The sequence below is a fragment of the Giraffa tippelskirchi genome, chromosome 11 (assembly GCF_054371585.1).
Source record: "Giraffa tippelskirchi isolate mGirTip1 chromosome 11, T2T-mGirTip1v1.2.pri, whole genome shotgun sequence".
Classification (NCBI taxonomy): Eukaryota; Metazoa; Chordata; class Mammalia; order Artiodactyla; family Giraffidae; genus Giraffa; species Giraffa tippelskirchi.
Window position 1 is genome coordinate 40,309,879 of NC_137285.1, and position 23,590 is coordinate 40,333,468.

Sequence of the window (23,590 nt, forward strand, 5' to 3'; positions counted from 1 at the left end):
CCTCCTCCCCGCCCCCTGCCCTCCCCAACCCCAAGGCCGGCCCCGCCCATATGGGGCTTCCTAGCCAATAACGTGAGGGTAGGGGGCGGGGTCAGGCTGGCTCCCGATTGGGTGTTTACGCGGTAACGTTGTCTTGGATCGCTCCCTCTCCCTTACTTTTGCTGGCCGCGCTCGCGTGCGACGCCCCGCCCACCTCGCCCCACACTTCCCTGCTCTCGCCTGTCTCCTCCTCTAGTTGAAGTACAAGAAGGGGGCGGGTCTGAAGAGCAGATAGGCCTGCCGCGCGCGCGCACGGGCGGGGCAAGGCTACGGCGCTTGCGCGGGTTCCGGGGCGCCACGAGCTCTCCTTTCCTCTGCAAACCCTCTGGGAGGAACGGCCTGCCCAGTCCTCTGGCTGTGCGCATGCGCCCACGAACCCCGCCCCTTCCCTGGTCCGGGTTTGCGTCCGCCAGCTCCAGCCTCTTCACCCACGCTGCGCTTGAGAGCCTCACGTGCGGTGAGGCGGCTGCTGAGGCGGGCTTCTCTCAGACACCTTTCCGAGGGCGTGGGCTAGTGGTTAGTGAGAAGCTGCGACATAGTTTTAACCCGTTCGCGCCCCGAAAAGGGGTGTCTTTTCTCCCCTGGGCGCCGTCACGCCTGTCCAGAAGCCCGGAGCGCGGGCGCGCAGGCAAAGCTACGGCCCAGAAGTTTTGGCGACGAGCTGGAGTCGCCTAGCGCTAAGAGAGTGCACGGAACTCGCACTGGGATTGTTTGACGAAAGGAATCTACGTGCTGTCTTCGAGGACACGCCCCAATGGTTTTGGCCAAGGCTGCTCCTGTAGAATTTTCTTTCAGATTTTAGACGAAAGGTGTCGTTATTCCTTAAGTCGTACTCACTGGGGCGGTAGGGAAGTGGATAGGGTGAGGTGGTCCTTCAGTTCGCTTATTTAGCTTAATCTGCGGTTTCTTTTCATCTACCTAGGTCTTGTAGTCTTTTAACCTTTCGAGTCCTTAACAATTCGGCGTAAATGTCACCTCTGAACACTTACACTGAGCCCCTCACCTCACGCTCTGAACTCTGTTGGGCTCCCTCTCGCCCTAGTTTGTTCTGTGTCACTAGTTCCCCCACCCCTGTCCCCTCGCTGTAAACTACCCTTGTGGTGAATGAGGTGTGTTAAGGTGTGTCAAGGGAGTAACAGTTTTCGTTTCATCTTGAGGCATTTGCGGAATGGAGGAGAGATGTGGGCAAACTGGAGCGTATGGTATGCTAATTAGGGAAACAGCAAGTGGTCCATTTTGGCTTTAAGTACCGCAGAGGAGCAAAGTCTGGAAAGCTAAGCTTGTAATCTCAGTATCATGGGATTGGCCGAAGAGTTTATATTGCTGGTTTTGGAGGAACCTCATTAGACTTCCCCAGTGGCTCAGACGGTAAAGCGTCTGCCTACACTGCGGAAGACCTGGGTTCGATCCCTGGGTCGTGAAGATCCCCTGGAGAAGGAAATGGCAACCCACTCCAGCACTCTTGCCTGAAAAATCCCATGGACGGAGGATCCTGGTAGGCTATAGTTCATGGGGTCGCAAAGAGTCGGTCACGACTGAGCGACTTCACTTCACAGCAGATATTGAAGTCAAAGTGACAGGATCAGAACTCTTCTGCAGACCGATTATCTACTAGGATTGGTATGAAGGGTTGGAGTGGGGAAAAGAATGGGAAATCAGTTAGTAGGCTAAGGTATTTGTGCAGGAAGTGGCAGGAAGTGAGGGAATGTAAAGGGTCAGACATTAACATTTTAGGTGTTCTGTCACAGGTACTCAATTTTGCCTGTAGAGGAAACCAGCCGTAGACAATACTTAAAGGAATGACTGACTGTATTCCAATAAAACTTTATGGACATTGAAATTTTAATTTGATACAATTTTAGATACCATGAAATAAGTTTTCCAATCACTTAAAAGTGTAACAAACTTTGTCTTTTAAAACCTTCTTCCAGAGGTATAAATTTGAATTCCCTGGCTGCTCAGAAGGCAGATTTTGCCTGCAATGCGGGAGAACCAGGTTCGATCCCTGGGTTGGGAAGATCCCCTGGAGAAGGAAGGAAATGGCAACCCACTCCAGTATTCTTGCCTGGAAAATCCCATGGACAGAGGAGCCTGGCAGGCTACAGTCCACGGGGTCGCAAAGAGTCGGACACGACTGAAGCGACTTCACTTCTTCATTCTCCCACTTTCACTTTTAAAACGTCTAGATTGGAAGATTACTCCCCATTGTTCACTCTGCCTCAAGAAAATACCTCTAAAGCAGGGGTTCAGCCCATGGATGGCTTTTATACCTCTGAAGTGAAGTCGCTACGAGGCAAAATTGAGTACCTGTGACAGAACACCTAAAATGTTAATGTCTGACCCTTTACATTCCCTCACTTCCTGCCACTTCCTGCGCAAATACCTTAGCCTACTAACTGATTTCCCATTCTTTTCCCCACTCCAACCCTTCATACCAATCCTAGTAGATAGGCGCTTTACAGAAGAGTTTTGATCCTGTCACTTTCCTTTCAGTATCTGCTGAGGCTTCTCCAAAACCAGCAATATAAACTCTTAGGCCAATCCCATGATACTAAGATTACAAGCTTAGCTTTCCAGACTTCGCTCCTCTGCGGTACTTAAAGCCAAAATGGACCACTTGCTGTTTCCCTAATTAGCATACCATACGCTCCAGTTTGCCCACATCTCTCCTCCATTCCGCAAATGCCTCAAGATGAAACGAAAACTGTTACTCCCTTGACACACCTTAACACACCTCATTCACCACAAGGGTAGTTTACAGCGAGGGGATAGGGGTGGGGGAACTAGTGACACAGAACAAACTAGGGCGAGAGGGAGCCCAACAGAGTTCAGAGCGTGAGGTGAGGGGCTCAGTGTAAGTGTTCAGAGGTGACATTTACGCCGAATTGTTAAGGACTCGAAAGGTTAAAAGGCTACAAGACCTAGGTAGATGAAAAGAAACCGCAGATTAAGCTAAATAAGCGAACTGAAGGACCACCTCACCCTATCCACTTTCCTACCGCCCCAGTGAGTACGACTTAAGGAATAACGACACCTTTCGTCTAAAATCTGAAAGAAAATTCTACAGGAGCAGCCTTGGCCAAAACCATTGGGGCGTGTCCTCGAAGACAGCACGTAGATTCCTTTCGTCAAACAATCCCAGTGCGAGTTCCGTGCACTCTCTTACCGCTAGGCGACTCCAGCTGGTCGCCAGAACTTCTGGGCCGTAGCTTTGCCTGCGCGCCCGCGCTCCGGGCTTCTGGACAGGCGTGACGGCGCCCAGGGGAGAAAAGACACCCCTTTTCGGGGCGCGAACGGGTTAAAACTATGTCGCAGCTTCTCACAACCCCACTGGGAGAATAAGAGTAAAATTGTCCCAGACAAACCTCATGTAGTCATCATAAGGTTAGAGGTTGAGAGAAATCAAAGCTACTTTAGGACCTGGTAAAGAGGACGTGGTGCCAATGATGGAAACAGGGAGCTTGGGAAGAAACTGGTTTTTGGAGGAAGATGACTGTAGCAGTCCCAGGTGTCACATGGTTCATACAACATCAGCAGACAGAAATCTCCCCAGAGGCTTCATAGCAGGCCACTCCTTATATCTTATTTTTCCAAGATTGGGTTAGTAGCTAGTTTTTAAACCAGTTACTGACAAGGAACATAGGATTACTATGATTCGTTAGTGTTTTTCTGGCTTTTCACAGTTCTTACCCAGAAATGTGGACATTTAGCATCTCTGGTGCCTTCCCACTGAATGTCAGTAGCAACCCCAGACATTGTGACACCAAAAAAAAAAGCAACCAATCCAAACCAAAAAACTCTCTTTCCCTCCATCCCCCACTAACCCCCTCAGTTAAGAACAACTGGCTTAGACCAATCGGAATTTATTTTGGAACTGAGTTATGTGTGTATAGATTTCTTTTGTTTCTGATTGGTTTGGAGGGAAGAGAGGAGTCAAACAGTATTGAAGTTACACTGTAAAGGAAATGGCAGGGAGAGGGAATGTTGAATAGCTAACTAACATTGTCTTCCATGAGAATTAAACGTTTTCTTTTATATTCTTGATAAATACCTCAGTTTTACACTTGAAACCTTTCTCTTTTTTCTTTTCTTTTTCAGGTCTCCCCCCTCCCCCCAGGAAAATCTCTCTCCCAGTAGGATACTCTTGTTTTGAATACTGTGATAGCTTTCAGACTGGTGGCCTGCTCTTGTCTTTCCCTCCATTCCTACATGGCCTAGTCATGTATACTGATTTTCCTTTACTCCTTTATCTCCAGGGCTGCTCACCTAACTCAGAAACTCTGTTGGCACTCTGTAAATCCACAAATGGCTTCCGTGCCTTTCCCTTACAAATGTAATCCACTGCTTACTGATTGACTTGTCATCTCCATGGAAGATGCACCTCTTTAAGCTTGACCCCTCTCTGTGAGGTATTAATACTAACCAACAAATGTTTCCATTTCTTTTCTCAGACACATAGCCGACTTGCATCTCCCTACTCCTTTGAACTTAGCATGGCCACTGAAATGTGATTGAAGTGATCTGTGTCACTTTCAAGCAAAAGTGATTAATATAGGAACCTGTGCACAGTTTCCCATGTCTCCTTTTGGCATAGCGATGGAATGTTTTAGTTATATATTGCTGCATAACAAACCATCCCAAATCTTAGTGACTTAAAACCATAACCATTTCATAATCTCTCTTGGCTTTGTGGGTTGAACGGGCTCACGGGCAGTTGTCTCATCTTGCTTGGGATCTCTCATGTGGTTCCAGCCAGGGCTGGAGTAATTTGGAGGTGTGACGAGGATGCTCGAATGACTGAGCCCTTCTTTTCACAGTGTTATTCCAGGGCCTCACTTCACATGGCTTCTCCTGCAGAGTAGACTTCTTGCATAGTGGCTCAGGACTCTTCAAAACTGCAAAAGCTTTCAGATCCTTCCAGTCTATTTCCAAGACTTAGGTGTGGAAATAACTCATTCTATTCGTTAAGGCTGTCACAGGGCCAACTTAGTTTCAAGGGGAGGGGAAATAAAGTCCACTTCTTGATGGGAACTTGGGAGAAGAGTGACAAAGAATTTGTAGCCTTATTTAATCTACCACCCTAACAGTGTTCCACATGGTGGCTGCTTTCATCAGCCAGGGTCTGAGAGTCAGAACGAAGTGGAAAAGAGTCCTTAGTTAACACACATGGTTGTATGAGTGAGAAATATGTTTTTGCTATTCTAAGTCACTGAGATATTTGGGGTTGTTTGGTAGCAAATGAAGACTGATCTAATACAAAAATTGGTACTGGATGTAGAGCACTGCTGTAACAAAAACCTAAAATATATGGCGTTGACATATATGAATATGTTACAAATGTTAGTGGTTGGTTGTTAGGCAGCATCCAGCTCTGATTCACTAAGGAATCTCTCAGCAAACCTAGCTTAGAAATTTGAGCTGAATAAATATTTCTTAAATAAGAGAGACTGTTTCTTATAATTCTGCTCTATTTCTCTATTTTAGGAGAAAACACTTCTTTCCCACATCAGATGTTTCTTGAAGTACGGAGGGGGTGCCACTAACATAACACTTGATACTTTATTCCAGCACTTCTAGCAAGTTTCCTGATGTGTAAGTTTGGCATGTGCAGCCCACCTTCTTCCTCTCTCTCTTCTCATGGGAGCCAGGCCGCCCACAGAAAGTATGCTTTCTACTCTGCTGCTTCATACCACAAGTTTTGCAGTGGTTTGCCCATGCCGAGGGCGGCTTGGGGTAAACGTAATAGTTTAAGTGCTCTGAGGGAAGGGAAACTTCAGGCTGGAGCTAAGTTCACTGGCAAGAAGTGATGAAATCTGTTATTTGAACTTTACTTCACAAGAGGAAGAGAGTTAACAAGTTGGACATTAATAATTTTGGACTTCAACATGAAGTCAGTCCTGATTACTTTGGACTATAATTCAGCAGAACAAGATAATGTAATTTCTGAGCTTTTCATTTCTTGCTGGAAAATTCATATTGGGAGGAGATCATAATCAGATTAAAAACATCTTTTTGGCTCTTAATTTTTAGAGTATTTTTATGTTACCATTTGATCTTGTTCCAGTAATGCTGAACAAGACAGTGGGACACAATTTGAGGTGCCAATCGAACAGGTTGTGAATTACAGCTCCCATGTACAGAATAAGATGGCAGCTCATTTAATTGGTGTATTGTTCTGACCCATTCAGGGCGTTCTGACAACAAAACCTGCACTTTATCAGTGGCCCCATGAGATTTCACAAAAGAAGTGAAATTAGTACTGAAGTGGTCTTATGAAGATGGGAGGAAGACTACCCCAACTGACTGCTGACTTCTTACCCAAGGGAGCTAACCATATCCCAAGGTAATCTCAGTGGGTAAGCTGAATGGGTTAAGGGAATGATCTTCATACATTTATACTAACATACCACCCAAAATAATTTTTAGCTTCACATGTAAAAGTTTTGTCCTTAGTGGCAAAAAAAGTAATTTCTGATATAATGTAAATATGACTATTTTAAACTATAAAGGTTTATGTTACTTAAAAATGCATTTAGTGAAATTAAATCCAATAGAAATTGAATACTCACATCTCCATTTTTACAGAAATTTTGCATTCTCTGTTTTTGGGGGGAGTGCTTTGCCATGGGATCTTAATTTCCCCACCAGGGATTGAACCAGTGCCCCTTGCATTGGGAGTACAGAGTCTTAACCACTGGACTGCCAGAGAAGTCCCTATATTATTCTTTTTTTTCTCTTAATTTGTATTTTTATTTTACTTCCCCACAGAAGTCTTAAAAATATATTTTATGCTCAAATGTATTTTATTGCCTCCCCTGTCATTTTTTTAGGTGATTGCAAAGTTGTTTATAATTTTTAAAAAGTTCCAAAAGTTTCTAAAATTTTTTTGGATTGAGTTATTATTATAATTATTAGTAATACATAATTGTGATACATATCAGTAATACGTACTTAGTAATATTTAATTACATTACAGATTTTTCCAAATAATTATTAAAGAGAGCTAACATTTTGTTGGAACTATATCTCCCAACGAAATGGATGTAGCTCCCCTTCTCCAGTTAGTTCCGGAATGTAATTTTCTGGTGTGCTGTGTGCTCAGTTGTGTCTGACCCTTTGTGACTCTATGAATTGTAGCCTGCCAGGCTCCTCTGTCTATGGGGATTCTCCAGGTGGGAATACTGGAGTGGGTTGCCATTTCCACCTCCAGGGAATCTTCCAGACCCAGAGATTGAACTTTTGTCTCCTGCATTGCAGGCAGATTCTTTACTGCTGAGCCACTTGGGAAGCCCGATTTTCTGCTAGGACACAGAATAAGAAGACATATTGGGGGACTATTAGGCGTGGGGCTTACAAAAGATGAATAAATGATTGTTGTTCAGTGCATTATTTATAGCAGTGTTTGGGTAAAAAAATGAGTATAGACTTACTGTATTCAGTAATCTTCAGATGAAAACTAGTGAAAATATTTTCTCCCATGAGTCTGAATAATTGTTCAAAAAACACTGCAAAACATTAATGTATCTATGATATATGTTCCTTTTATATGTAATGTTGACCTATTGGAAGGAAATTTGGAATTTTTTTAACATCCTTTTCCTTGAAATTATCTGAAATATGCAGTTGAGACACAGGAGAAAGACACAGAGTTCTCTCTCATTATTGAGCAGATGTACCTTGTAACTGACTGATATTTCCCAGAATGTTTTCCACCGGTCTTTCATTTTTGAATTCTGAGAGATATATATGGAGCATGAAACTTTACTGTGAGTTTGTTACCCATATGAAGTAGGGCTCAAACTCCTTCAGTATTCCGTTTTGTTATCTCAACAGTTTTCTTTAACACTATCAGGGAATGGAAGAGGAAATGGTATTAGATAAAAATGATCATAACTCCTGCCACCCTACTCGGCAATATATCTGAACTCAGAACATTCCAACCCAGACCAAAATACTCAATTTCTAGCGCCATGCTTTTTTCTTAATAGAAATATATTTAAGATAAGGAAAAGAAAACCAAGAAATCTCCTTGCTACTTATGTTGCATTGATTAAAGTAAATATTAACATCAGTATTCAGAATTATTCCTTTGTCTGTGCCTTAGAAGCTTTTTGCACGTGGGAGCAATTTGTCATAGTAGGATCTGAGATGGGTGAGAGGATGCCTGTCTTTTATAAGTGAGGAAAGAATGATTTTAAAATGGAATTAGAAAAACAATTGAAATGACATCTCAACCTCACTAATATTTTAGACAACTCAATTTTAGGAAAGAGTAAGTGAAAGTTGATATTATCTGTGCTAGTATTCCCCTTGGAAAGTAGAATCCCAGGGTAGACTTATTCCAGTTTGTAGATTACTAGGTTAAGAGAATAAAATGATGGGGGAGTGTGGTGTGAGTTGAGGGTTTTATTAACATTCCTGGCATCTTGGGCCAGCCCTTCCTCTTTCTATTGAGTAAGATGCTAGTGAGGAACTGGGTGACAAAGGTCAGCCCTTTGGCTAGTCTTAACCTTGGGGCCAGGCTACCAGGAATCGTGACTTCTAGTATGTTCCTTTTTGCTGCAGAATTTATAAAGACAGATCTTTGAAGTAGGTGAGGAGGAGAGTTTCTCTTGTCCTGCTCTGCCAGTCAGCAACTCCATTGTAAATCTGCCCTGTCCTAGGGATCAGTGTTGGAAGGCCCACTGGTGCCATCTTGCCTCCAGGATCAACTTTATCAGTATGAGTGGTGTTCTCAGTTGTCTACTCTTTTTCCTGTTTTTCGGTTGGCTCACAAATTGGTAGGAAGAGTCCCCTAAAGGTTCTCAGTCTTTATCAGTGCTATTCATATTAACACAGCAAATACTACTATGAATTTTCCTAGAAAAAGTCATGAAATTATGTTCAATTCAGCCTGTTTTTTTCTAATAATCTTTTGTATGTGTTTCATAGGTCTATACATATTAATGAGTGTAGTTTGTTTTCAAAATGTTTTCTAAAGGACTGCTATTGGGCGGTATATAAAACATCAGAAGAGTTAAGTTCAGGAGAAGGACAATTGCTTGATAGCCTTAAACAGTTGGTTCTTCAAGACACACTATTGCCAGAGTTTCGTAGAAGGTGAATGAATACATTAAGGGGTTGACTCTAAGGAGATCAGTCTTGCCATTCTTCCTGTGCTGTAAGTTACTTGGCCTGCTATGCCTTTTAATATTCATAAAATCATATATAAAAGATGGCCCTCATATGAGAAAATATAAGACAAAATAAATATCTGATAACTATAATAGAAGCTCTGAGCCTATAGATCTCTAATATTTCAGGGGAAATAACACTTTTTAAAGGAACCCAGTCTTTGCTTTGTAAGCAACATGGGTCTTTAGAAAATGAGCTGCTTTTTAGATTGAAAAAAAAAGAGATTAAAGCTTTAGTTTAATGCAGAATAAACTGTTCTTGAATCTTCTGTCATAAATTGGCATGCATAATTCAAATATTGTCATATGCTAGTGGAAATTTTGACTGGCTTTGACTTTGTTATGGTTACTGAAAGGAGGTTCTCCAGCAGAACACAGATTTTTATTGGCAAGCAGGTATAGGAATTTCTGATGAGAAGAACCAAAAGATCACTGCTTTGATTCTTCTTTTTCTCTTGTCTGCAACATCCGATGAAAGATCAAGTCCTGTTGATCCCACCTCCAAAATATTATTCCAAATTTGAGTGACCACTTCTCACCATGTCTACTGCTATCATCTTGGTACAAGCCATCAGCAGCTCTCATTTAGACCATGACAGCAGCCTCTTGTCTGGCTCCTGGGTTGCAACTCTTACCTTCATAGAGTTTACTTTCAGTTATTAGCCATTTAACAATATAAATCAGATTATCACTTCCTTACCTATACTTCACTGATGTTTTTACCTTGCAATTAAAATAAAATCCGAACTCATAATCATGGCCTTTATGATCTGTTCTACACCTACCCTCTGATTGCTCTTAAGTCACATTCCTTGCTCTTTGATCTCCAGTCAGATTGGTTTTCTGTCTTCCTTTGAGTGCTCCAGGCTCATTCCTATCTTTGAGATTTTGCATTTACTCTTTTTCAGGCCTGCAATTATCTGCTCCCAGATTTTCTCATGGCTGATTCATTCTCGTTGCTTAGGTCTCAGCTAAAATATCCATCCCCTGGAGAAGGAAATGGCAACCCACTCCAGTGTTCTTGCCTGGAGAATCCCAGGGATGGGGGAGCCTGGTGGGTCTGTGGAGTCGCACAGAGTCGGACACGACTGAAGCGACTTAGCAGCAGCAGCAGTCTGATGGGGGAACCCTGGTCCCCTGTCCTCTGGGAGTTCCCACCCTGCAGGAAAGGAGAGTTCACCTTCCTAAGAGGGGATGTTTTATTTATTTAAGAATAAACTACGGTGGTGTTCACTTTGCACATAATGCCGTGGATTGGCTCTAGCAGGGAGGGAGAGGTCAGCAAAACCTTCTGAAGTTCATCTGTGAGCTTCGTTGTCATTCTCTTTTTGGTGGGAGATGCCAGCCTCTGTTCCTCAGAGCCTCAGTTTGCCAGCTGAGCAATGGGTATATATTTAATGAGTCAGCTTCAACCAAAAAGGTTGCCCCAGATGATTTCTTGAGTTTCTTCTAGCTCCGACCTTTTCAGATGTATGAGTGGTGGGGTGAGGTGCCAGCCATAGCACCTCCAGCAGAGCCATACCTCCAGTCGGACTCAAGCTCAGATTTTGTGGGGAGGGAGAGGGGGCTCCTTAGCCTCAGGGCCCCATGCTAAGATTGGTATTGGGAGCCGGGTTCTTAAGAAGAAAAAAAAAAAGAAGAAGAAAAAAAGAAAAATTAAAATGTCCATCCCCTGGTGAAGGAAATGGCAACTCACTCCAGTATTCTTGCCTGGAGAATCATATGGACAGAGGAGCCTGGTGGCCTATAGTCCATGGGGTCACAAAGAGTCAGACACGACTGAAGCGACTTAAGCACAAAATGTCCATCTCTCAGAGAAGCCTTATCCTGACCACACTAAAGAGCCTGTCACCCCTTCTCCCAAACTTTCATTTCCTATTCTGCTTAGTTGTTTTCACAGTATTTGATTCTGCCTGAAAGTATCTTATTTTTCACATGTTTTTTATCTGTCCCTCTGCTAACCTCCAGTAGAATGTGACTCCATGATGGGTAGAGCTCATCTGTCTTGTTCCCTGCTATACTCTCAGAGCTTGCAATGAAGGTTGTCATTTAGTGGAAGTTTATTGCATATTTGCTGGATGAATGAAAAACTCAAATCCAGATGTAGCCCGAGGGGGCCTCCCAAGAGGCCTTTGCGTTAGTAATTTACCATAGTTCAGGGTTGTGGCCCTTTGTTTTAAATGCTCAGATGTCAGCTTTTGCCAGCACATGGAGTTTTTTTCCTCCAGAGCAGAACTTATGTTAGCAAAGTATAAGATTGACATATAAAATCCATATGCCAATTTATTGGTTTTCAGTGAGCAGTATAACTGTCACTTGGACCCAGACTTGGCTATGGACTGACATACATAAGATAGGGCATTAAATGAGAAACTTTGGGGGAAAACATAGAATACAAAAAAGGAGAAAGAGTTAGATGGCTTATGTGTTTCAAGATGTTCATCTAACAAGCATTTATATATTTCTGACTTCAGTTTGTGTTCTGCACTATTCACTGAAGAATCAACAAGGAATACTGTTAAGCAGCAACCCTTTTGGATTTGCAGTTTAGTTGGAGAGGCAGACAACAAACCGACGATTAAAAACCAATGTCAAAACTTCTCTTTTTAGGTTAATGCCAGGGTGACATAGGAGGACCTTGAAGGGAAACTGAGCCTTGGGGGATCAAGCCTTGGAGCTTCTCAGGAGATAGGGTTATTTGAACTGAGCTCTGAGAAGTCAGTCAGGCAGAACAAGGCAGGAGAACTTTCTAAGAATTACAAGTAGTTCAGGGGAGTGAGATGAGAAGCCTGGCTTTCAGACTCACAGACCTAAGTGTGTGCTCTTTGTGATCCCATTGACTGCAGCCCACCAGGCTCCTCTGACCATGGGATTCTCCAGGCAAGAACACTGGAGTGAGTTGCCATTTTCTTCTTCAGGGGATCTTTCTCATCCAGGGATCAAACCCGTGTCTCCTGCATCTCCTGCTTTGCAAGTGGATCCTTTACCACTGAGCCACGGGGGGAGCTCTGCACAGACCTAAGTAGGTCTGGAGTTTATCCCTATAAAAGGAGCCACTGACCAGCAATCCCACTGCTGGGCATACACACCGAGGAAACCAGAATTGAAAGAGACGCGTGTACCCCAATGTTCATCGCAGCACTGTTTACAATAGCCAGGACATGGAAGCAACCTAGATGTCCATCAGCAGACGAATGGATAAGGAAGCTGTGATACATATACACAATGGAATATTACTCAGCCATTAAAAAAAATACATTTGAATCGGTTCTATTGAGATGGATGAAACTGGAGCCCATTATACAGATTGAAGTAAGCCAGAAAGAAAAACACCAATACAGTATACTAATGCATATATATGGAATTTGAAAGATGGTAACGATAACCCTATATGCGAGACAGAATAAGAGACACAGATGCATAGAACAGTCTTATGGACTCTGAGGGAGAAGGTGAGGGTGGGACATTCTGGGAGAATAGCATTGAAACATGTATATTATCATATGTGAAACAGAACACCATTCCATGTTCGATGCATGAGACAAGGGCTCAGGGCCGGGGCAATGGGATGACCCAGAGGGATGGGATGGGGAGGGAGGTGGGTGGGGGGTCCAGGAAGGGGAACACATGTAAACCCATGGCTGATTCATGTCAATGTATGGCAAAAACTATTACAATATTGTAAAGTAATTAGCCCCCAACTAAAATAAATAAATTTATTTAAAAAAAAAAAAAGGAGCCACTGAAGGTTTTTGTTTTGGTGGAGGGGCAGAGTACATCTTTAACCCTGCCAAAGTACAGCCTATACTTTGCATTCCTTTTTTTTCCAAACAACTTTCTATGAATATCTGGAGAAAGTCTACTCTCCTTTTCTGAGAACACACGATCCTTCGTTTTACCCAGCCCGCTGCTTCCATTGCACACTGTGCTCCAGACACACCAGACTTCTCAGATTCCAGATTCACTTCCCAGTCTTTAATTATGCTTTTGTATGCCTGTCTCCTGCTATCACTCTCACTCACACCATTTTCAAAAAATGTTGTTGGATTAGTCTTCCGAACTGTAAAAGCAATATGTGTTCTTTGCAACAAGACAGACAACCCAGAGATGTGCAAAGAAAGACCTTGCACAAAAACTTTCTTTTCTTTTCAGTACCACACAAACATAAGAAGTGTGCTTGGAAATATATATACTTTCAACTAAAATATATTTATGCTATAAAATTTGTATAGTTCTCTCCTGCTCCGCCAACAGGATATCCAGTGTTTGCTGAATGCCAGGCCCTATGCTTTATCTTATTTATGCCGCAACTACCATATATGGTAGGTACTATTATCCTCAGTGGGTAAACAAGGAAATGCTGCTGCGTCGCTTCAGTCGTGTCCGACTCTGTGCGACCCCATAGATGGCAGCCCACCAGGCTCTGTCATCCCTAGGATTCTCCAGGCAAGAATACTGGAGTGGGTTGCCATTTCCTTCTCCAGCGCATGAAAGGGAAAAGTAAAAGTGAAGTCCCTCAGTCATGTCTGACTCTTAGAGACCCCATGGACTGTAGCCTACCAGGCTCCTCTGTCCATGGGATTTTCCAGGCAAGAGTACTGGAGTGGGGTGCCATTGCCTTCTCCAAACAAGGAAATGAGATGTAATTAATTTGCCCTAGGTTGCAAAGATAATGGGAGCAGCAATTTGAACTTGAGCAATGTGGCTCCCAAGTCCACTGCTTTTTGCTGTCTTCCAAATAACGCTATTTTTGTTCATTTCAGTGACTATATAATATTTTTGTGGAGGCCCAGAATTTTTTCCATTATTCTTCTGTTGATGAATGTTGAGGCTGTTTTTTGCCACTTAAAATGCCTCAATATGTAATTCTCCAAAGTGGGATTTGAGGTCAGAGGTCATACTTATTTTTAAATCAGTACATGGCCAAATTATTTTCCAGGGATTGTGTAGCATTTTTATATTCCCCCAAATCATGGGATAGTAGTGTCTGTTCCTCACTAGTTCTGATGATACTGATATTTTTAGGTTTGGTTTTTTTTGGTGGGGGGGGCTCTTTGGTCAGTAGGAACAGTGCACATTTGTTTTGATTTGCAAGTTTCCTGACTGTAGATGAATTTGAGAATTTTTCTATGTGTTTTGAGATATTTGCATTTCCTGTTCCATGATTTGTCTATTAATTTCTTCTCGGGTTCGTTTTTTTCTGTTGGATTGTTTGTCTTTGATCATTTTGGGGGGATGGAGCATATTTATGGTAGTAGTAATATTAACCCTTTTCCTGACATATGTTCAAATATTTTCTCCTCTTGGTTCATTCACCTTTTCAAGGCATCCTTTAGTTTAACTGGTTTGTGCTCAAATCTGTTGGTCTTTCCCTCATGGCTTTTGAGCTTCTTGGATTTGACAGGTTTTAGGCATCTCTCTTTATTAAGGGTTGGAACAACCAGCTAGGACTCTCCTTGAAGAGTGCTTAATGGTCTTTGATGACTTTTCTCAGGCTCTTTTACCTTTGCTGCTACTTCATAGTCTCCCGAGGGATCTGTTTTCTTGGGATTTGTTACTACATTCAAGCAAAGCCTTTCTGGCCTGTGAGTCATTTGTCACTTACAAAAATGCGTTTGCATATTTTTGGTCTTATTTACTATGTACTCATTTTGTTTCTCCTAGTTTTAAGAAGCAATTACCATGGCGTCTTCTATTTTATGTTCTGAGTTTTGAGTCATCTTTAGCCTCTGAGTTCTTAAACTTTTTAGAGGCAGTTTAGAGGGAGGATATGCCCTGGGTGTAAGACTTATGGATAGTGAAGATAACTTGGTAATGGGGAAGTTGTGGGCTTGAGAGGAGTTTGGGAGGAGGTTTGATTCTGTCTTTGATTATAGCTGTATAATCCTGGGGAGGTTGTTATAAGCCTCAGGGCCCTTTTTCATAAAATAGAAGTGATAATACTGCTCTGAGGCCACTTTTTGACATAGGATAGGCTTCTAACAGTTTATTTAGGTGTTTCTTCCTTTTGGTCACATTTCAAGAATATTTTAATGAGATCAGGTCTTCACAAATTACCTCGATATCTCTTTTGGGAAAACAAACTCTTTTCATTTGCTGTCAGCTTGTAAAAGAAGGATAAAATTTCTTGGCCTTAAGGACTGGCATTCTTTACAGCTTTCTAGAATGAACTGCCTATATTTCATTATCAAAAAGAGAAACTTTTCAACTCTTAGTGGAAATTATATATTTGAGGCCATTGTATGCAAACCACAACTCAGGGCCAAGGATACAAGATAGAGCATGTGTGGATCAGGGGTAGACACCAGGGAGGAGCCTGGCCTGCATTTTGGTGGATTTTAAAATGTGCAGCCGAATTCATTCTAAGTCATCATTAATGGGCAGATAGAAAAGAAAGTTAGAGGGAACCTAGGTTTATCACCCAGGCCTGTCCCCTACCCTTGAGCTGATGATCATGAAACCAATTAGTGAAAGCAGTTGGTTGAATTGATCAATTGATAATATACCTGGATGATAACTAATTTGAGGATTTGGGGATAAGTACTGAATCCAAGAAGCTAAGTAGGAGAAGTGGGTCTTGGGAGAACTTACACTTATCCTGTATAATGATCTTCGTTCTTTGCCTTCCACCTCCACATTTGAGGCAGCATCCTGTCTTAGATCAGGATCCAGTAGACAAGGGGAAGGAAACCTAAACCAATTCCTCGCTAAAAAAGTCTTGCTATCCTTCAAGCTCAGGCCTTGAAGGATTCAGACTTTCTGTAGGTATTCAAATCGACTAACATATCTGACGGAGAAGACAATGGCACCCCACTCCGGTACTCTTGCCTGGAAAATCCCATGGGTGGAGGAGCCTGGTAGGCTGCAGACCCATGGGGTCGCTAGGAGTCGGCCACGACTGAGCGACTTCACTTTCACTTTTCCCTTTCATGTACTGGAGAAGGAAATGGCAACCCACTCTAGTATTCTTGCCTGGAGAATCCTAGGGACGGCGGAGCCTGGTGAGCTGCCGTCTATGGGGTCACACAGAGTCGGACACGACTGAAGCGACTTAGCAGCAACATATCTGAATGCTATGTGTAAGGCACTGTGTAAGATGGTGAGGGTGTATGTTTGAGAGAAGCAGGGAGACAGGGGTTGAAGAGGGAGGAGGGGGTGCGGAAGGCAGATTTCTTGCCCACAAGTAGCAGAGGTTGCTGGTAACTCAAACACTTAAGAGGTCAGGCATATTAAGTTAGTTAAGTGGCTTTACATGTGTAAGAGAAACTACAGAGTAAACATGGTAATTAACAACAGATTCTTTTGTCACTGACAGTAGAAGGTGGTGTGGACTTTGGTAAACTGGACTCCTTATTTAACAGGAACAGCCCATGCAAGGATCTAGCGCAGTACTTCTCAAAGTATCATTTCTGGACCAACAACATCAAAATCACCTGGAACTTGTTAGAAATGCAGTTTTTCAGTCCCATCCCAGACCTAATGAATCAAAAACTCTTAGGATGGGGTCTTGCAGTCTGTATTTTAATGATCTCTCCCTGTGATTATTATACTCCTGAAAGTTTGAGTGTTGCCTTGTGGGAATTTGGGCCCAGTATTGCTAAATCTTTTGATTTTTCAAGAGAAGCTAGAAAAGTAAATTTTTATGGGAATCTCATGATTTTTAAACATTATAAAAACTAGAGGATATGTGTAATTTTTGTTGGGTGGGAGCAGAGGTACCTTTTATAGGCCAAACTGAAGGCCAAGGAAAGCACATCTGTGGGCCTTGGGGTCTTCACGCTTCCAGTTTCAGCTTACAATAGGGTAGTCAAGTATTATGTTGACCATAGAGTAATTGAAAATACTATTGGACTAGAGGACTGACTCTCAGTGTGTGTTGATTGGGGCAGAGTGGGGCAGCAGGGCATTAGAGTCTGCAGAAGGAGGTTTTGAAGAGTTGCACAGATTCTGAGGCTTTCCCAGTCCAAATGCTTCCCTACTTCCTGCTGTGGTGACAGTCTTAACATTGTCAGCCACTGTTCCTCTTGCAAGTCCAGAGCATCTCTTGGATATGCAGTGAAGTGAAAAGAAGCCATGTCACAGGTCTAGAGCTGGTTTATAAACTGTTTTCACATCTGTCTTTGCATCAGACCCTTACAACACATACAATAGGTGTAACGGTTATTGTTTCCATTTAAAGCTGTTGAAACAGGGACTTCCCTGGTAGTCCAGTGATTAAGAGTCTGCCCTTTTGGTGCAGAGAGTTGGGAATTAAGATACCACTTGCTGAATGATGCAGCCAAAAAGAAAAGCTGCTGAAATAGGCCTAGTGATTTGTTGAAGGTCACCTAATTTGGAAGGGGTAAACTGAGACTAGATACCTAATCTCATAATTTCTAGAGTTTTTCTCCCATATATAGTTTTATGTATTTATGTGTTTAATCATACCATCACTAATTCTTGCAAAGATCTGACGTGGCTTCACTATGACTCAGCTGGTCCCCTCCCTGGCTTGGTTTGCTTCCTGGGACCCCAGATCTTCTGTGGGCTGAGAAAGTATCTGTTTTTAAAAGTTCCTTCCTGTCAGACTATAATGCCTGGCAGACACACATACATTCATTCCTCTAGTCCAACAGTACTTTCCATTACTCTATTGTAACAAGATATTAGAGAGCATCACTGACTCAGTGGACATGAATTTGAGCAAACTCTGGGAGACAGTGAAGGACAGGGAAGCCTGGTGTGCTGCAGTCCATGGGGTCGCAAAAAGTCAGACACGACTTAGGAGCTGACCACAACACAAGAAGATACTGAATTTCTCCCACAGTTGTTCCTCTTGGAACCCTTCTTCATTACCAGCTTTCCTCTTGGCTCTGTGCGGTTCTGGGTTTCCTTGTTCTGGACTGTTTTGTCACCCACTAAGCCTCAGGGGAACCCTCTGAATCCAGAGCTGTCCTGAGTACAGGTGGTATGTGACCTGGACATCAGTTGTCTGGAACTGGACTAAGCACTCTGACTCTTTACATAGGCTGCTGAAAAGCTGCCAAAGTTGGCATATGGCAAATTTGGATGATAAACAATAAGACATTATTAAGGGAGCTAGAATATAAGATTCCCTAAGTATTCTCCCTAGTCTAGCTAAAGATGCAACAGTCATACATCTGGGTAGCACTACCAGAAGAATTTTAGTAGTCTGACATTTCTGGGGTTCATTAAATGCTGCAGTTAACCCTTCAGCAATGGCAGGGGGCTGATGGTGTAATTGGGGGACCCTCTGGTGGAGTCGGAAGTCCCCATATGACTTAAAATCGGCTCTCCCTGCATAGCTACACTTTTTCCATATCAGCGGTTCCATATCTATGGATTGAACAAACTGTGGATTGTGTTGTATTCTAGTATTTACCATTTTTAAAAAAATTGTATATAAGTTGGATCCATGCATTTCATACCTGTGTTGTTCCAGGGTCAGTTGTATTCTGAAGAATTCTGGAATGTGCAAGATTAGGTGGACATTGTGGCTATCTTTGACATAGCCTTTTAAAGGGATTGTTTCTTTCATGTCTGGAAACTGGCCAGGAAAGGATGATGGGGAGAGCTGGTTACTGCTAGGTATCTCAGTACTTATAACAGGGCTCTGCATGTCAACTGTATGAAAAGCTGTTCAGTCTACTCTTTCTCATCTTCACTCCAAACCGTCGAGACTGACTATGTGTTTGAGAGGGAGAGAGACACAGGGTGTGAGAGAGAGACAGAGAGACAAGAGCAAGGGAGAGAGGATGCTTAGTGACTAAGAAAGCACTGCATGAAAAAATGGCTTGGTACAGCCTTGCTGTGAATATTTGTAGGAGGAAATGGCGCCTTTTGCCAGGACCTTGCTTTGCCCAGGATTGGCTTCAATTACAGTTTGTTTTTTTTTTATCAGGAGTGGCAGATAACCAGTGGGAAGGGTGTGTTTCAGCCTTATCTTGAATGCTTCCTTACTTTACTTGACTTAATTAAAAAACTGGAGAACAGTCTAGTGTGTAGTTTGTACCATTTCCTTTGCATGTAATGAAAGTTTTATTTAAAGTCCTCATAAGCATTTCCACTTTTTTCAGCAGTAAGAACAATCAAATGAGAATTGTAAACATTTTTGAGGCCACTTTTATTCGACAAAACAGTTCTCTTAAGCTAGAGTTTTCTCTTTCACTGTCTCTGAAACACTTAGGGCAGGGAGAGTCTGACTTTTTTAGGAAGAATATGAATTCTTGTACATTGTCACATACTGTTCAAGGCTTTTTCAGTTTAATAATAAATTATGTTAAAACCAGAAAGGGACTTATTGATATACTGGTCTCAGACTTCTTCCAACAGAAATATAGAGTGCAAAGTATTTATCAGATTATTTGAAAAATATAGCAAGATATTTTAAATTTCCCTCAGTGACCACATAAAATGTCATTTATCTGTCTGCTTCAACACAGAGATGTTGGTAGCAAGTGAAAACTGAGGGTGGCTTAGAATAATAGCAGCTAGTTTATACAGTTGTATGCCAGACCTGTTCATACATGTTTGTGTAAATTCATACACACACACATATATATTCCTTTTAATCCTCACAATAATGTGCTGGTCAGGTACTATTATTATCACAACTTTACACATGAACAAACTGAGGTACAATGAGGTTAAGCAACCATCCCAGGTCATACAACTAAACCCTGATCACTTACATCCAGGCAGTCTGTACTATATGGACTCCCCTGACATTGCAGAGGCTCAGTGGAGGGTCAAGATTCTCCCATGCTGGCACCTGTGCCAAAGTTGTCCCACAGTGCTCTTGTGGGACATGGCTGCTATCACTCAGCAATCCCCAAAGGCTGCAATGGCTGACACCCATTGAGTCCTTACTGCCTGCCGGGTAATGAAGGAAGTGCTTTACCTACATTATCTCGCCAGTTCTCCCAGCAACTTTATGGGGTAGGAGTGGTTTCATCTTCATTTTACATATGAGGAAACTGAGACCTAGAAAGATTAAGTCACTTGTTCAAGATCACCAGCCAGTGGGGCCAGGACTTACCATTGTGCTCTCCTACTCTCCTCAGGAGCTAGGCTCCTAATTGCTTTGCACTCCTAGTGAGGCTCTGCCAGCACACATTTTCTATATGTCATGACTGTTTTGCTAGGAACTTTCTGAAATTATGGGTTCAGAGGTACTTTCAGAGAGAGAAAACCCAGTTTGCCAGGGAATCTGGAAGAGAGGAGATGACAGGGACTCTTCCCTTCAGGGGGATGTGTGCAGATACATTATAGTGTGTTCCTGTTGGGAAGGGGGCACTGACTATTAAAATGGGAGCTGTCAAAATACTTTCTGTGGTTGGTTGCATCTTGGTCATCATCCTTAGTCACCAATTACCCTTTGGTTCTACTATATGTAATATGCATTGTCTATTTCTCTTTTATTCATTCATTTGGCTGCTTTTGATGCCTTAAGTGTTTTAACTGCCTATTACAGCTGTAAAGCTCTAGCAGCATTACTTGAAAATAAAGTCAACTCATCTACAAGCATACCTCAGAGATATTGTAGGTTCAGTTTCAGATTACAACAGTAAAGTAAACATCTCAATAAAGCTAGTTACATGATTTTTTTTAATTTTAAAGTTTATATAGAAGTAATATTTACACTATATTGTAGCCTATTAAGTGTGCAATAGTTTTATGTCTGAAAAAACAGCATACAACATTTTTTTAACATATAACCTTAATTAAGAAACACTTTATTGCTAAGAAATGCAAATCATCATCTGACAGTGCAGGGTTGCCACAGATCTTCACTTTTTAAAAAATGTGGTATTTGTAGAATACAATAAAGTGAAGCACAATAAAATGAGATATGCCTGTATACAAGCTATCAATATTATATTATAAAAATAGTTGTAGTAATTCCAGTTATTCTAAAATGAAAGCATAAATATATAATATCAGATTTTACCTGAGAATAATAAGTGTTTGATTCATTTAATTCTGTGTTTAATTAGTGCTATTTTAATAAACATTTAATTCTGTTTTTATAGTATATTAAATGCTTTGCATGAAATTGGGATGTGACTCTCAATACCTCGTGTCACTTCTATGTCTGAATATGAAGTTTTTGACAAAGAAATGTGTTGATAGAATATAATATCTCCATCAATGGGAGCAATTAGTAAACTGACTCAGTTGTCATGAAGGAATATTTCAATTTTCTTTTTGACAAAACAGTGATTTATTAATAGTTATTAAAAAATATTAATAGTAAGTAATGCATTGGGGAATTCCCTGGTGGGCCAGTGGTTAGGATTCCACACTTTCACTGCCAAGGGCCCAGGTTGGGGAACTAGGATCCCACAAGCTGGGAGGTGTGGCCAAAAGACAAACAAAGGAAATGTGGTAAGTAATGCATCAACAATTGTTAATTTTTTATGACATATAATTAAAATAACAATGAAGGAGAAAAATATACAAAGACTTCACTTATAATTACTGTTTTTATTCTCCAGTGGTCTTTTCTAGGCCTGCTGCTGCTGCTGCTAAGTCGCTTCAGTCGTGTCTGACTCTGTGCGACCCCATAGACGGCAGCCCACCAGTCTCCTCCATCCATGGGATTTTCCAGGCAAGAGTGCTGGAGTGGGGTGCCATTGCCTTCTCTGTTTTCTAGGCCTAGGCTCTGTGTTTGTGAAGCTGCCAAATGGGATTCCTATTGCAGTTCTGTCTGTGGTGGAGGAATTCTTGTGAAAAATTGTGTTCCATTTGAGGGTTGTACTTCAAACCAGCTCTGGTAGTACCTACATTTAACTTACTGTAATTAGCTAGCTTTAGTCTGTTATCTTAGAACTTTGGTGCACCATTACAGTATTGAGATGTATCTTTTTTTTTTTGGTGTTGGTGGTGGGGCTATGACTTTACCATCAGCACATGGAAGAAGAGCTATACAATACTAGGTTTTCATTGTATGTTTTGTTGTATAGTGAGTTTGTGGGTATTAATATGCCTTTACACATAAGAGTTGAATTCCCTCTTTAGCTTGGATTCCTGTGTATTGTTGAAAAGTTCTCAGCTCAAGATAGGCAGTGGATGGGGCCTGAAGTAATAAGCTACCTAATTCTTTGAAAGGGATAGCAACACGTATTCTCAAACTCAGGATAAACAACTTCCTCTGGCCTCTCCCTTTTCCTAGTTTTCTTTCTGAAATTGTGGATTTCTTTTCTTAGTATTTGTAAAACTTGCCTGATTATAAAAATCATCTGAAGTGTTGTTGAAAAACACAATTTTCTAGATCCTTTCCAGACCTGTTGAATCTGAATTTTAAGGAATAGTGTACTTTAAACAGAACTTCCCTGGTAGCTCAGCTGTTAAAAAATCTGCCTGCAATACAGGAGACCCTGGTTCAATTCCCGGGTCGGAAAGATCCCATGGAGAAGGGATAGGCTACCCACTCCAGTATACTTGGGCATCCTTGGTGGCTCAGGCAGTAAAGAATCCACCAGCATTGTGGGAGACCTGGGTTCTATCCTTGGTTGGGAAGATCCCCTGGAGGAGGGCATGGCAATCCACTCCAGTATTCTTGCCTGGAAAATCCCATGGACAGAGGAGCCTGGCAGGCTGCAGTCCATGTGGTCACAAAGAAGTCGGACATGACTGAGCAACTAAGCACAGCACACAGCATGCTTTAAATAAGCACCCTGGACAATTCTCATAGTCTAAGCAGACTTGAGAAACACTAGTTTATTTGAAGCAAATTCATAGCTGTTGTGGCCATGCCCATATGAAATATAACACAGGAGATCAGACCAGGTGGGAAGATCATCTTACCCACCCAGAGTCATCACGCAGAAGACGGCCACAGCCGTCACTTTGCCTCAGTGAAGAGAGAAAAATGTGTAGATGGGTAATTTTCTCTGTGTCACTTGCAGCTTCAGGATTCCACTCCTCACTGAAATTACAATTATGTACATGATGGGATGTGTGTACATTTAGAATTTTTTCTAATGCTTTCTTCATGTGGTTATTGGGTTGTTTAAAATTCAGTTTATGCATTGAAAAATTGCTCCCTCATTAAACTCAGTGGTTTAATTTGAAAGATAATCAGAGTTTATGCAACTCTAGGTCATTGCCCAGATCTGAAGTAGTATTCCCTGGAAGTGAACTGGTCCCAAAGTTGGGAAATATTGGGGCTTTTTGAGTTTAAACTCACTTCCTGGTTCCTCTCCTCACTCTGGGGCATCAGGTCTCTCCTGCTGTCCTCCAGCTGCCTACTCTGTCACCTCTCTCTTCTCTTCCTTCCTTGGTAGTGCCCCATGCTCCAAAATCATCTTTCCCTTCCCTTGAAGGTCTTCTCCTGAGTCAAAAGATAAAACAGAATGGCAGAAATAAAGCGTAAT

General features: G+C 42.0%; 1 protein-coding gene across 1 annotated transcript in view; it reads left to right on the forward strand.

Moving 5' to 3' along the window:
- The first annotated feature begins 406 nt into the window (after positions 1 to 406).
- Positions 407 to 23,590, forward strand: part of JADE1 (jade family PHD finger 1) — a 502,176-nt gene continuing 478,992 nt past the window's right edge. Inside the window, exons 1-3 of the mRNA XM_081538240.1 lie at positions 407 to 496; positions 5,524 to 5,631; positions 6,228 to 6,382. The gene's annotated coding sequence lies outside the window, so the exon portion shown is untranslated. The remainder of the gene's footprint in view (positions 497 to 5,523; positions 5,632 to 6,227; positions 6,383 to 23,590) is intronic.